This window comes from Cherax quadricarinatus, chromosome 69 (assembly GCF_038502225.1).
Source record: "Cherax quadricarinatus isolate ZL_2023a chromosome 69, ASM3850222v1, whole genome shotgun sequence".
In the NCBI taxonomy this organism is placed as follows: Eukaryota; Metazoa; Arthropoda; class Malacostraca; order Decapoda; family Parastacidae; genus Cherax; species Cherax quadricarinatus.
The window spans coordinates 14,557,859-14,572,550 of record NC_091360.1 but is presented as its reverse complement, the minus strand read 5'-3'; the positions used below and the strand labels follow the sequence as shown (position 1 = coordinate 14,572,550).

At 40.6% G+C, this 14,692-nt stretch overlaps 2 protein-coding genes across 6 annotated transcripts in view; both read right to left on the bottom strand.

Annotated features, from left to right (window-relative positions):
- The window catches only part of LOC128701821 (phytanoyl-CoA dioxygenase, peroxisomal), a 193,197-nt gene that overhangs the window by 155,358 nt on the left and 23,147 nt on the right, over positions 1 to 14,692 (bottom strand). The window contains exon 1 of one of the 5 annotated variants that reach the window (XM_070099845.1): positions 480 to 501. The exons of the other annotated variants lie outside the window; for them this stretch is intronic. The gene's annotated coding sequence lies outside the window, so the exon portion shown is untranslated. Of the gene's footprint in view, positions 1 to 479; positions 502 to 14,692 lie in introns of those variants that run through there. 5 annotated transcript variants of the gene reach the window in all.
- The window catches only part of LOC138854784 (uncharacterized), a 338,965-nt gene that overhangs the window by 315,585 nt on the left and 8,688 nt on the right, over positions 1 to 14,692 (bottom strand). The gene's annotated exons all lie outside the window — the stretch shown is intronic.

Sequence of the window (14,692 nt, the reverse complement as noted above, 5' to 3'; positions counted from 1 at the left end):
CAACCATAAATACTATACGAAAATACACCACAAAGTTGGTGTTTTAATCCAAAAAAATGGTCGGAGTTTTTTCTCATTATGCACTGCATGCTGCAGGATTTTTTCATATGGTGCACACTGACCACACAGACCCATTCTCTCACATGTAGGCCTACCAGCTTTCAAAGTGTTAATGTGTACTTGCATGCCAGGAAAGTGTGTAAGTTTATTTAGGTACAGGTATACATAAGTATAATTATCAGAGTATATATAAAATATGAAATAACTTTTAAAAACACTTGAAATTTTGAAGTTTCCAGACATAATGGAGAGGTGTAGTGCTTATGGAGCTCACAGAGAATGTAAACAAACCAGGTGGGGCGTGATGACCGAATTAGAAAGTCAGGTGGGGGGAGCCTTATAGAGAGTTTTGGTCATAATTTGAAATGACTGTATTAGCAGAACACCATAAAGCAAAACACTGTAAAGTGATGCCCTACTGTATATCATTGTTAGGAATTAAGCCTGTAGGGTTATACAACGCATGGGGACTGGGAAGTAATCAGATTTGATCAGAGGAAAGGGAGGTGTAAGAGGTAGCTTCAATTCAGTGGTGAGTAAAGTTGCAGCTGCTTGCACATGGAGAGTGTGAGTGAATACATCTGTGTGATAAGACATTATTCAGATAACACAAGACAACAACTTGATGTTCTCCCACCTAGATGCTCACTGATAACAGGTACATACCAGACATAGTGAAACATACGTCAAGATGATTAAAAACTGTAAAAGTTTTACAAAATATTACTTATCTTCATTTACCTGATAATTTTCTCAAAAAAAAATTCAACTACAATAATGCTCCTGTAAATTTGTAAACACTATGTATTCTCTTAAAGTTACATTGGGTAATGAGTAGTTAGATGATGTTTGGTTAAATAAAAGAAGAGTAGGTTACAACTGGTTAGGCTGGGTTAGACTAGGTTAGGTTAGTTTTGGTTAGGTTAGATTAAATTTGCTTAGGTTTGGTTGTTAGGTGAAGTTCAGAAAAGGTAGGTTACATACACCTACAAAAACAAACAATATATTTCAATACAGTGAGAAGTTTTTACAAAGCAAAAGTGATATATGGAGAGTGGAGTATATGGAGAGTAAAAGAGAGGTTAAGAGAGTGGTGAGGGAAAGTAAAAGGAGAGCAAATGAGGGAGTGGATGAGGTTTTGTCAAAAAATTTTCCTGTGAATAAGAAAAAGTTTTCCATTGAGATTAATAAGATGAGAAAGCCTAGGGAATGAATGGATTTAACAGTTAAAAAACATAAGAGGCGAGTTAGCAGATGAGGAACTGAAGGTACTGGGAAGATGGAGGAACATTTTGAGGAGCTGTTATATGCTGATGAAGATAGGGATGCAGTGATTTCATGTACTGGCCAGAGTAGTATAACATCTTTTGGGAGTGAGGAAGATTCAAATATGAGTGTGGGGGAGGTGTGTGAGACAGTGGGTAAAATGAAAGGGGAGTAAATCAGCTGGGATTGACTGGATCAAAGCAGAAATGTTAAAAGCATGTAGAGATATAGTTTTGGAGTTGTTGGCACTTTTGTTCAGTAAATGTATGAAAGAGGGGAAGGTGCCTAGAGACTGGCAGAGAGCATGCATAGTTCCTTTGTATAAAGAAAAGGGGACAAAAGAGAGTGTAAAACTTATAGAAGAATAAGCCTGTTGAGTATACCAGGTAAAGTGTATGGAAGTTATTACTGAAATAATTAAGGGTAAGACAGAGAGTAGGATCACAGATGAACAGGGAGGTTTTAGGAAAGGTAGGAGGTGTGTTAACCAAGTGCTTACACTGAGTCATATTAGTAAACAGTATTTAGATGAATCAATAATTCATGTTAAGCACTGAAACCATGTGGGTCAGTAGAAGGTACATAGTCCTCCCTGAGAACTCTATTATCAAACACATCTCCAACATTCTCTCTAATACTCAATTCCAAGTACATATCCATCACTGCCTCCACTACAATCAATGACATCACAAGTAAGGGACACCACAAACAAGTCTAACCCACTGCAGGGGTACATACAATCCCCAGCAATGACTAACAAGAAAAAAGTGGACAAAAAATCCAGAAACCTCCACACACACATTTCTGAATGCCAAAATGCCAGCAAAATGAATGATGTGAATAATGCCTGTATTTTACACCGATACTCCCATAACCACTTCAATAAACATAAGGGTGTAAGATTTACTATCAACAAAGACACCCTGAGATGAAGGATCCTAGAATTATCACTCCTCAGCTTATTCAACAATTTCAACCAAAACAAAGGGTTCAACAACATAACAACATAGTTTAACCTCTTGCAAGAAGGCTTCTAGATAGGTTTCCCACTCAGCAACTGTTCTTTAGTACATAAGAAAGAACTACAGTAGGCCTACTAGCTCATGCTAGGCAGGGCATTCACCTGTCTAACCTGTTTTTAAAGCTACCCATACTTAACCTGACTCTGAACTTCACAATATTCCTTGTAAGTTTATTCATCCAGGTTTAAGTATTTGCAGCTTGATAAAGCTCATTGTGTATGCAAAACATTTCCAGCAAATAATCACATAGTGCTGCATTTGTCTCATTTTCCATCGTGACAGTATTTTATATCATATCTATATACATAGGAACTTGAAGTTCACCCACCCCCCATATGGTGAGTTCTGGGTATAGGTAACACTGGTCAACAATTTTTGAAAAGTTGTACAACTGATTATATATACAGTAGGGCTCCACTTATATGGCAGGTTAGGTTTCAGGCTACTGCCAGAGAGCAGACATTGCTGGAAAGCAAAATGCCATTTTTTTTCCACTTATGAATGCATATAAATGCCAGATAATAAGTTTACACTAACATATATTAAGTTAGCAATAGAACTAGGCATTAAAAACAATAAAAAATAAAATACACACACAGTACACCCATCACTTACCTTAAAATATTTGTAGTCTTAATGTAGGGTGAGAGGTGAGTTGTATCTATATGTAAGAAGTCAGGTGTGGGAGGTATGATAGCCAGCCAGGTCAGCCCATCCTACCCTACCCACACATAATATACTATAACATTTAAAGCATCCTAGAGTGATAAAATACATATACAGTACGTACATTCATTAATTACCTTAAAATATTTGAGGTCTTAATGCAGAGTGAGAAGTGAGTCGTATTTATTTGTAGGAAGTCAGGTGTGGTAAGTATGGTAGATAAAGAGGAATATTCCCATTCTCATGTAACACCATTTTTAGAAGGAATGACACTTTGAGTGAAGGCATATGAATGGAATAATTTTCTAGTTACCCCCAGTAATATTATAGTGTACACATTTTCTCCGATGTTAGCCCTCTTCTCTTCCTCGTTTACATAAATGACCTACCAAATGCATCGCAACTACTCAAACCCACACTATTTGCAGATGAAACAATCACATTGAGCCTTTTATCCATTGTTGACAGGAATATAATTGAATCATTGTTTTCACAAAAGCATTTTAGAATATAAATATATCTTTGTATTATACAAATTTTGATTCATTTATAATTAATATTCTACTGTACAACTATGAAATAATTACTATCCTACTGTACAACTATGATATATTCCTTAGTATTAAGTAGACTGCAAGCCAATAATGTTAAGTTGGCCCATAATGCCTAGGCATAATAGAGGCTCTCTTTGCATTGCAACCCACTATTGTAAATACAAAATCTCAATGTACTGTTTGCAAAGACATAAAATAAATAAATAAATAAATAAATGACACTACATACGTCTTCTCTCACCCGAGCCCAGTCATGCTAGCCAATACTGTGAATACCGAATTACAGAAAATATCTACCTGGATGATGACTAACAAACTTACTCTCAACATTGACAAAACCTACTTCATTCAGTTTGGTAACAGAGCTACAGATGTCCCTCTTAACATAATGATAAATGGATCACCAATCACAAAGCTAACAGAGGGAAAATTCTTAGGAATCCACCTTGATAATAGACTCAAATTTCAAACACACGTACAACAAATTTCCAAGACAGTAGGCATACTATCGAAGATACGGTACTATGTTCCACAGTCAGCCCTCCTGACCCTATATCACTCACTTATTTACCCCTATCTCACCTATGGAATTTGTGCATGGGGCTCAACAACAATAAACCATCTCAGACATTAATTACCCAGCAAAAGGCTGCAGTCAGAATGATAACAAATTCCCACTACAGGCAGCACACTCCACCAATATTCAGAACTCTAAACCTACTCACCATACAAAACATCCATACTTATTTTTGTACCTACTACATACATAGAACACTTAAGTCGGATATAAACCCTCCCCTCAAACATCTTCTTACCAACCTCAACTGAACACATGACCATAACACAAGGCACAGATCACTCTTTGATGTTCCTCGTGTCCATCTCACACTATGCAAAAACTCAATGCACATAAAAGGCCCAAAAATCTGGAACTCATTACCTGTAAATATAAAAGAAACACTACCTGTTTATAAATTCAAGTCTCTTCTTAAAAATCACTTACTCACCCTCAACTAAATAAATACTGAATAATTGTATCTCATAAATGTTTAACCTGTGACCAAATCAAACTTTGTTATTTTTAATTACATTGCCTAACAAAATACTCCATTCTACTGAATGCTCAGCAACACAGTACATGACCATATGACCTGTCTTTGAAATATTCATTTGTGCTTAATTGTTATTTGTTTACACTAATGTTTACCACTGAATATATCATTGTTTAGTTAATCTTAAGTTAATTTTAAGCCTGCCCATAATGCTCTGCATACAAGGGGCTTTGGCATGTTACACTTAACCACTGTATTTCTCTGTACTTCAATGTATCATGTTCAAATAAATAAATAAATAAATAAAAAGAGAAAATGTTAATCTTGCTGTCACTCCTACCAGTCGCCTGGCTGCCTCATCTTATACTTATGTTAATTTATTCTACTGTGGGGTGTATTTATCATGTTCATATGTTACATAGCACGTTTATTAAATCATTTTGAAAGAATATCATAGATGGATTAATGGAAATGTCTTATTGTATTAATATAATAGACGACATTTAATGCGCCCAAGAGATTACAGTGGACCCCCGCATACCGGACGCATCGCATACCGTACAATCCTCATACCGGACGCTTTGATCGCAAAAATTTTGCCTCGCATACCGCCCAAAAACCCGCTCACCGCCCTTCGTCCGAGACGCGTCCAATGTGCAGCCTGAGCCACGCTCACATGTTCCGCCGGTGGCATTGTTTACCAGCCAGCCTCCGCGGTAACATCCAAGCATACAATCGGAACATTTCGTATTATTACAGTGTTTTTGGTGATTTTTTCTGGAAAAAAAGTGACCATGGGCCCCAAGAAGGCTTCTAGTGCCAACCCTACAGCAATAAGGGTGAGAATTACTATGGAGATGAAGAAAAAGATCATTGATAAGTATGAAAGTGGAGTGCGTGTCTCCGAGCTGGCCAGGTTGTATAATAAACCCCAATCAACCATCGCTACTATTGGTGGTACAGCTGCTGCTGTACCACCGTCAGCTGCTGCTGCACTGTCAGCTGCTGCTGCTGTACCACCGTCAGCTGCTGCTGCTGCGGTAGTACCGTCTGCTACTGCTGTAGCATCGTCTGCTGCTGCTGTAGCATCGTCTGCTGCTGCTGTAGTACCGTCTGCTGCTGCTGTAGCATCGTCTGTTGCTGCTGTAACATCGTCTGCTGCTGCTGTAGCATCGTCTGCTGCTGCTGTAGCATCGTCTGTTGCTACTGTAGCATCGTCTGTTGCTGCTGTAACATCGTCTGCTGCTGCTGTAGCATCGTCTGTTGCTGCTGTAGCATCGTCTGTTGCTGCTGTAACATCGTCTGCTGCTGCTGTAACATCGTCTGCTGCTGCTGTAACATCGTCTGTTGCTGCTGTAGCATCGTCTGTTGCTGCTGTAACATCGTCTGCTGCTGCTGTAGCATCATCTGTTGCTGCTGTAGCATCGTCTGCTGCTGCTGTAGCATCGTCTGTTGCTGCTGTAACATCGTCTGTTGCTGCTGTACCACCGTCAGCTGCTGCTGCTGCTGTAGCACCGTTGTTGGTGTGGCTTATTGAGAATACCAAGAAACAATTAACCCCAGAGGATTTGCCACCCAGGATAACCCAAAAAAGTCAATGTCATCGAAGACTGTCTAACTTATTTCCATTGGGGTCCTTAATCTTGTCTCCCAGGATGCAACCCACACCAGTCGACTAACACCCAGGTGAACAGGGAAAAATGCCTGGAACTAGTGCTCATATTGGTGAATTTAAAGCCAGCAAAGGTTGGTTTGAGAGATTTAAGAATCGTAGTGGCATACACAGTGTGATAAGGAATGTTCTGGAAGAAAATGCCAAACAGGACCTACAGTACTCAGGAGGAAAAGGCACTCCCAGGACACAGTGTCTCATCAGTCATTGCTGCATCTTCAATAAAGGTAAGTGTCATTTATTCTTCATTTAGTAGACTAGTACATGCACAATATATATTGTGCATGTACTACTCTACTATTGTGCATGTATCCTTCTCTTTGTGTGTATGAAAATGTATATTTCATGTGGTAAATTTTTTTTTTCATACTTTTGGGTGTCTTGCACGGATTAATTTGATTTCCATTATTTCTTATGGGGAAAATTCATTCACATACCGAACATTTCGCATAACAACCAGCCCTCTTGCACGGATTAAGGTCGCTATGAGGGGGTCCACTGTATTATTACAGGTCGACCATTACTAATCCAGCAATCAGTTATCCGGTTCCATCAGTAATCCAGCACTAATTTCGGATAGCATAATTTCAAATTTCATCATTATACTGACTCAGAAATTGTGCAGATGGTTGTAAATCCACAGCAACAAGCCAGTGGAGGAGAAAGCAGTGATGAAAATGAGGAAGATGTAGCAGTCTCTCTATTGATAAGTTAATTAAGCGTATTCTAACCTAACCGCTCTGTAATCCGGCAAACTCGCAAATCCAGCACACTACAGGTCCCAATAATGCCAGATTAGTGATGCCCAACCTGTATTAATATGGCATCAAGAGTAGAGAGACTCTTAGCGATTTTAGTGTGTACCTGCACACCAGCACATTGTGTAAGTATATTTAGGTATGTACAGGTACACATAAGTATAATTATCAGAGTACATATAAAATATGCAATAACTTTAAAACACTTGAAATTTTGGAAATTTTCCAGACATAATAGAGAGATGTGCTCATGGAGAATGTAAACAAACTGGGTGGGGCGTGCCATATTAGAAAGACAGGGGGAGCCGTATAGCAAGTTTTGGTCATAATTTGAAATTGCCATATTAGAGGAATGCCGTAATGAGAAATGCTATAAAGCAGGGCCCTACTGCATCAGTCACACACAATATCTGAAAGCTGCTCACAGTGTACAGTGGACTCCTGCCTTATGATGGCATCGCGTTACGTTAAATCCGCCATACGATACATTTTAACACAAAAATTTTGCTTCGCCTCATGCGATTCGTCCAGGATGCGTCCCACGTGTGGCCTCAGCTGCCCCATGGGTGCCAGTATTTACAAGCCAGCCAGTGCGGTCGCATCCACGCATGCATTCGGTACATTTCACCTTATCCCAGTGTGTTTTGTGCTGCAAAATAAGTCACCATGGGCCCCAAGAAAGCTTCTAGTGCCAACCCTGTGGTAAAAAGGGTGAAAATTACTATGGAAATGAAGAAAGAGATAATTGCTAAGTACGAAAGTGGAGTGCGTGTCTCGGACCTGGCCAGGTTGTATACCAAACCCCAATCAACCATCGCTACTATTGTGGCCAACAAAACGGCAATCAGGGAAGCTGTTCTTGCAAAAGGCAAAAGGTGCAAGTTTGTTTTCGAAACAGAGATCGCAAGTGCTCGAAGATGTTGAGAGACTGTCATTGGTGTGGATAAATGAAAAACAGATAGCAGGAGATAGCATCTCTCAAGCGATCATATGTGAAAAGGCTAGGAAGTTGAATGACGATTTAATTAGAAAAATGCCTGCAACTAGTGGTGATGTGAGCGAGTTTAAGGCCAGCAAAGGTTGGTTTGAGATATTTAAGAATCGTAGTGGCATACATAGTGTGATAAGGCATGGCGAGGCTGCCAGTTCGGACCAAAAAGCGGATGAAAAATATGTGCAGGAATTCAAGGACTACATAGACAGTGAAGGACTGAAACCTGAACAAGTGTTTAATTGTGATGAAACAGGCCTGTTTTGGAAGAAAATGCCAAACAGGACCTACATTACTCAGGAGGAAAAGGCACTCCCAGAACATAAGCCTATGAAAGACAAGCTTAGTCTCTTGATGTGTGGTAATGCTACTGGTGATTGCAAAGTGAAGCCTTTATTGGTGTATCACTCTGAAACTCCCAGAGCGTTCAGGCAAAACAATGTCCTCAAGGCTAATTTGTGTGTGATGTGGAGGGCAAACAGTAAGGCATGGGTCACTAGGGACTTTTTCTATGACTGGTTACACCATGCATTTGCCCCCAATGTGAAAAATTACCTCCTGGAAAATAAATTGGACCTTAAGTGCCTCCTGGTATTAGATAATGCTCATGGACATGAGCTTCAAGTTTTTGCCTCCTAATACCACTCCTCTCCTGCAGCCCATGGACCAGCAGGTCATTTCTAACTTCAAAAAACTCTACACAAAAGCTATGTTTCAAAAGTGCTTTGAAGTGACCTCAGACACTCGACTGACTCTAAGAGAGTTTTGGAAAGATCACTTTAGTATCCTCGGTTGTGTAAACCTTATGAGAGGGAGTGACTAAGAGGACCTTGAGCTCTGCTTGGAAGAAACTGTGGCCAGAATGTGTAGACAAAAGGGATTTTAAAGGGTTTGAGGCTAACCCTGAGAAGCGTATGCCAGTTGTGGAATCAATTGTAGCATTGGGAAAGTCCTTGGGGTTGGAGGTTACTGGGGACGATGTGGAAGAGTTGGTGGAGGAGAACAATGAAGAACTAACCACTGATGAGCTGCAAGATCATCTTCAACAACAAGAGGCCAGACCTGAGGAAAGTGCTTCAGAGGAGGGGAGAGAGAAATTGACGAAGTTGCCTACTTCAAAGATTAAGGAAATGTGTGCAAAGTGGGTTGAACTGCAAACCTTTGCGGATGAAAATCACCCTGACACAGCTACTGCAAGCCGTGCTGGTGACAATTACAATGACAATGTTATGGCCCATTTTCGGAAAGTCTTAAAGGAATGAGAGGTACATAGCTCTATGGACAGATATGTTGTGCGACAGAGGTCCAGTGACTCTCAAGCTGGTCCTAGTGGCATTAAAAGCAGAAGGAAGGTAACCCCGGAAAAGGACTTGCTACCTAACGTCCTAATGGAAGGGGATTCCCCTTCTAAACAATAACAACTTCCACACTCTCCCCTCCTCCCATCCCATCAATCATCACCAGATCTTCAATAAAGGTAAGTGTCATGTACAGTATTCTATTCTTAGTAGAGTAGTATTAACTGTGCATGTCTTCTTCAGTTTGTGTGTATTAAAATTATTATTTCATGTGGTAAAAATTTTTTTTTTCAGACTTCTGGGTTTCTTGCATGGATTAATTTGATTTCCAATATTTGTTATGGGGAAAATTAATTTGCCTTACGATAATTTTGGCTCACGATGCGCTCTCATGAACGGATTAATATCGTAAGGCGGGGGTCTACTGTATATATTCTCTGTGTCTGGACAAAATATATCTACATGAAATCAAATCTTATTAATGGCCCCCAAAATTAAATGTGCTGACAATCTTTTTCTGAAAATTTATGGAAAACTTGTGGAATTAAGCAGGTGCAAAGTTGGAAATTTATGCATCAGTGATTTTCCCACTTTGAGTCCTATTAAAACCAATTCTAATGCTCAATTTGATGCAATCCCTATCTAATTTGCTAGTATGTTTATAACTATGTTTATCCAACTTACGAGGTGATATAAAAAAGACCTGGAAAACCCTATCAGAAATTCTGGGAACAAAAAAGATATCACGAAATAGCGAAATAAAATTAGCAAAATCAGATGAACCCCAACTCCCACCAACAGAAACAGCAAACAGACTCAATGATTTCTTCTCCACTATAGGACAAAACCTTGCCAATAAAATCCCAAGCTCAGATACCCCACCAAATGACTACCTCACCGGCAACTACCCGAACACACTGTTCCTAGCTCCGACTAACCCATACGAAGTCTCCCTTATTATCAACGCACTAAAAAACAAGGCAGGAGATTTAAATACCTTACCACCCTTTATATACAAAAAAGTGTCACAAGTGCTATCACCAATCATTGCAACACTCTTTAACAAATCCATTGAATCCTCCACCTTCCCTACAGTACTCAAAATAGCAAGGGTCACCCCGATCCACAAAGGAGGAGACCAAACAGAGTTGAATAACTATAGGCCAATATCCAACTTACACCCTCTCTCAAAAATCTTCGAAAAATTAATTCATAAACGAATCTACTCCTACCTTATCTCCCAAAACATACTCAACCCCTGCCAATTTGGATTCAGGCCTAATAAAAATACTAATGATGCTATTATACACATGCTAGAACATATATACACTGCAATAGAGAAAAAAGAAGTCCCACTGGGGATCTTCATTGACTTACGTAAAGCTTTTGATACAGTTGACCATGACTTGCTCCACGTAAAATTATCACACTATGGTATAAGAGGGCACTCCCTCAACTACCTCAAGTCATACCTCAGCAACAGAAGCCAATATGTGTACGCAAATGGGGCAAACTCTTCTGCACAACCAATTACAGTTGGTGTCCCACAGGGAAGTGTCCTTGGCCCTCTTCTCTTTCTCCTATACATAAATGACCTACCAAATGCTTCTCAATTACTCAAACCCACACTATTTGCTGATGACACAACATACGTCTTCTCCCACCCGAGCCCAGTCACGCTAGCCAATACTGTAAATACCGAATTACAGAAAATATCTACCTGGATGAGTACTAACAAACTTACACTAAACATTGACAAAACCTACTTCATTCAGTTTGGTAACAGAGCTACAGATGTCCCTCTTAACATAATGATAAACGGATCACCTATCACAAAGCTAACAGAGGGAAAATTCTTAGGAATCCACCTTGATAATAGACTCAAATTTCATACACATATACAACAAATTTCTAAGAAAATTTCCAAGACTGTAGGCATACTATCGAAGATACGGTACTATGCTCCACAGTCAGCCCTCCTGGCCCTATATCACTCTCTTATTTACCCCTATCTCACCTATGGAATTTGTGCATGGGGCTCAACAACAAGTAACCATCTCAGACCACTAATTACCCAACAAAAGGCTGCAGTTAGAATGATAACAAATTCTCACTACAGGCAGCACACTCCACCAATATTCAATACACTCAACCTACTCACCATACAAAACATCCATACTTATTACTGCACCTATTACATACATAGAACACTCAACTCTGATATTAACCCTCCCCTCAAACATCTCCTTGCCAACCTCAACAGAACACATGACCATAACACAAGGCACAGATCACTCTTTGATATTCCTCGTGTCCATCTCACGCTATGCAAAAACTCAATGCACATAAAAGGCCCTAAAATCTGGAATTCATTACCTGTTAATATAAAAGAAACACTACCTGTTTATAAATTCAAGTCTCTTCTCAAAGATCACTTACTCACCCAAAACCAAATAAATACTGAATAACTGAACCTTATAAATTGTATATCTTAAATGTTTCTCACAATTATATCACATAAATGTTAAACCTAAAACCCAATCTAACTTTATTATTTTTTAAATTCACTACCTAACAGAATACTCCATTCTACTGAATTTACAACAATGCATGCAACCATATGACCTGTCTTTGTAATACTCACTTGTGCTTTATAGTAATCAGTTTACATTAATGTTTTTCACTGATTTCATCATTGCTTAGTTAATCTTAAGTTAATTTTAAGCCAGCCCGTAATGCTATGCATAGTATAAGTGGCTTTGGCATGCTGCTCTTATCTGTATTTTTTTTTTGTACCTCTGTAAGTGTGCTCAAATTATAAATAAATAAATAAATAAAAAAATAAACTATAAGAAGTACTGTATAACATGCACAAAAGGCAGCGATTTGGCCAATTTTACACAAATTAAAAAATTCAACAAAATCAACACTGTATACATTCTAGTCACTAAAGCAACCTTTCCTTTGTTCATTAATTAAATCCCCAAGCTTCTCCTTTATAACAATTTCCCTTCATGATCACACACGACAATCAAAGTTTTACGCTATATCTCAGCTAAAAAGTTTACCAAATATAACGGCCTAAACAACGACCAATCAATTGTGATTTAGGTCATCTCATTAACTGAAAAAGATGTAATAAAAACCCATAAAACAGACCAGAGGCTATAGAGGCCCTAACATTCCTCAGAAAAAAAAAAAAAAAAAAAAAAAAATTATTAAAAAATCAAATATTTCAAGATACTCATGACTATTACCTCTTCAAGGGGGGCTCCTTGGCGTGGTGAAGAGGCTCTTGGTCTGAGGAATTAGCCCTGTCGGTCTTCTTCCTCAGACTGAACCTAATTACCCCCCATTCTCCCCTCCCCTATCCCATCCTCCCCTTTTTCCATTCCTCCTCCTCCTCCTCACTCCTCCCTTTTGCCCTTCCTCTTTTTGGCCTTTGGGATTTCTCCCACAGGCGTGCTAGTTCCTAGGTAGGGGAACGGACACCGGGGTCCATCCCATTCCGTTGAGGTTCTTGGCGGTGGCGTAGTTGGCCGTGGAATCTGGATTGCCTGGGGATGTCCCGATCCCTCTCCGGTATCCCGGAGTAGCTTTGGATGTCTTTCGGGCGACGGGTGTATCTCTGGAAGCCACCTTTCGGATTCCGGGGGTGGTGGCCGAAGGAGGTATGCTTTGTGGCGGATATCCGGCCTCCCTCTCTTTTGTCCACAGAGGTAGCTGGGCAGATGTGAGGTTGCTATCCCGGATTGCTGGTTTACTGGCATGAAGGGTAGGGTATGGCACGGGTTCCATGCTGCATCTGCGCTACTAGCAGTGTTGACGTCCTCTTGGGCGCGGAGGGAGATTTCCGGCCCTTTTATTCCTCCTGGGAACTATTCCTCCCCGCTCCCCCCTTTTTTTATTCTTTTTTTTATTTTTATTTTCTTTTCTTCTTTCTTTTTTTTTCTTAAAAACAAAAAGCAAAGGAGTAACCTAACCATGGCAGCCCTAGTCCATGAACCCACTACCCCCGGGCCCCTTCTTGATACCGCACCCCATTCTGACCCTGCCTTGTGTTTAGACCACTCTTCGGACACTCCTGATGCCCCTGTACCTCTTGCTGGTGCTGTTTCCTCACCCGCTTCAGGTACCGGGGCTTCGACTGACTCCTTCGATTTGTCTGAACTCCGCTCTCCTTTGACTATGCTTCCGGCTTCTCCCTCTACGGTACGGCAATTTGCGATTCGCCCACCCATTTCACGCCGGACCAACTCTGGTCCTACTCCTAAACGCCAACGTCAATCTCCTGATGATGCTCCTTTGTTACCTTCCCATTCTACTCGGAAACGACCGACACGTCAAGCACTCCCTCTCCACGCTCAGTTTCGGACCACACAATGGACTAAATTCTTTACTTTAAGACCGACTTCTTCTTCTGCCTATCTTTCTGACCATAGTATTGGCAAAGCGCTCCTGCGTCATGTTGGCAGAGATATTTCATTTCATGCTCTCAAGAGCGGTACGCTCATCGTCACTGTCCAGAATGCTACCCAAGCTCATGATCTTTCTCTCCTTTCAAATATCGATACTACTCCTATCACTATTGAAAAACATCTTTCTCTCAATTCTTGTAGTGGTACTGTCATTCTGCCCCATACCATAGTCCAACAGAATTTCCAGTCATGTGGCAATGACATTTTTGAACAGCTGGAACTCCAGGATCTCCCAATCCTCAAAGTAGACACTTATGTCCTTCCTGCCCGGGGGCGGAGACGTTACCCTTGCAATGTGGCTCGTTTAACTTTTGACAGCCGAGAACTCCCGTCCTCTGTATATGTCACGGGACATCGGTTACAAGTTCGAAAGGTGATACCTACACCGCAACAATGTAGAAATTGCTGGCGTTTTGGTCACCCAGCAAAATATTGCAGATCTATGGCCGAATGCCCAGTCTGTGGTGCCGACGACCATTCTAATACATCTTGCAGTCAACCTCCATCTTGCCTTAATTGTAATGAAGCTCACCCTTCGTACTCCCGCCGTTGCCAGGTCTACTTAAATGAACGTGAAATCCGTTGCCTCAAAGAGGCAGAAGGTCTCCCTTATGCTATGGCAGTTACTCATCTCCGCCTCCAAGGGAGACTACCCCGTGTTTCTTATTCTCGTGTTTCCAAACATCCCCCCACTTCTGGGGTCCCATCTTCTGGAGCCTCCTCTGTTGTTACCCCTCCCATAGCCACTACGGCATCTAATCCTTTTGCTGTCCTTGGCTCTGACGTCCCGACTACAACTCAGTCTGTTCTCACATCTTCGCGTCCTTCCTCACAAGCCCCAGTATCGACAAGACCTCGTACGACACCTAATACCA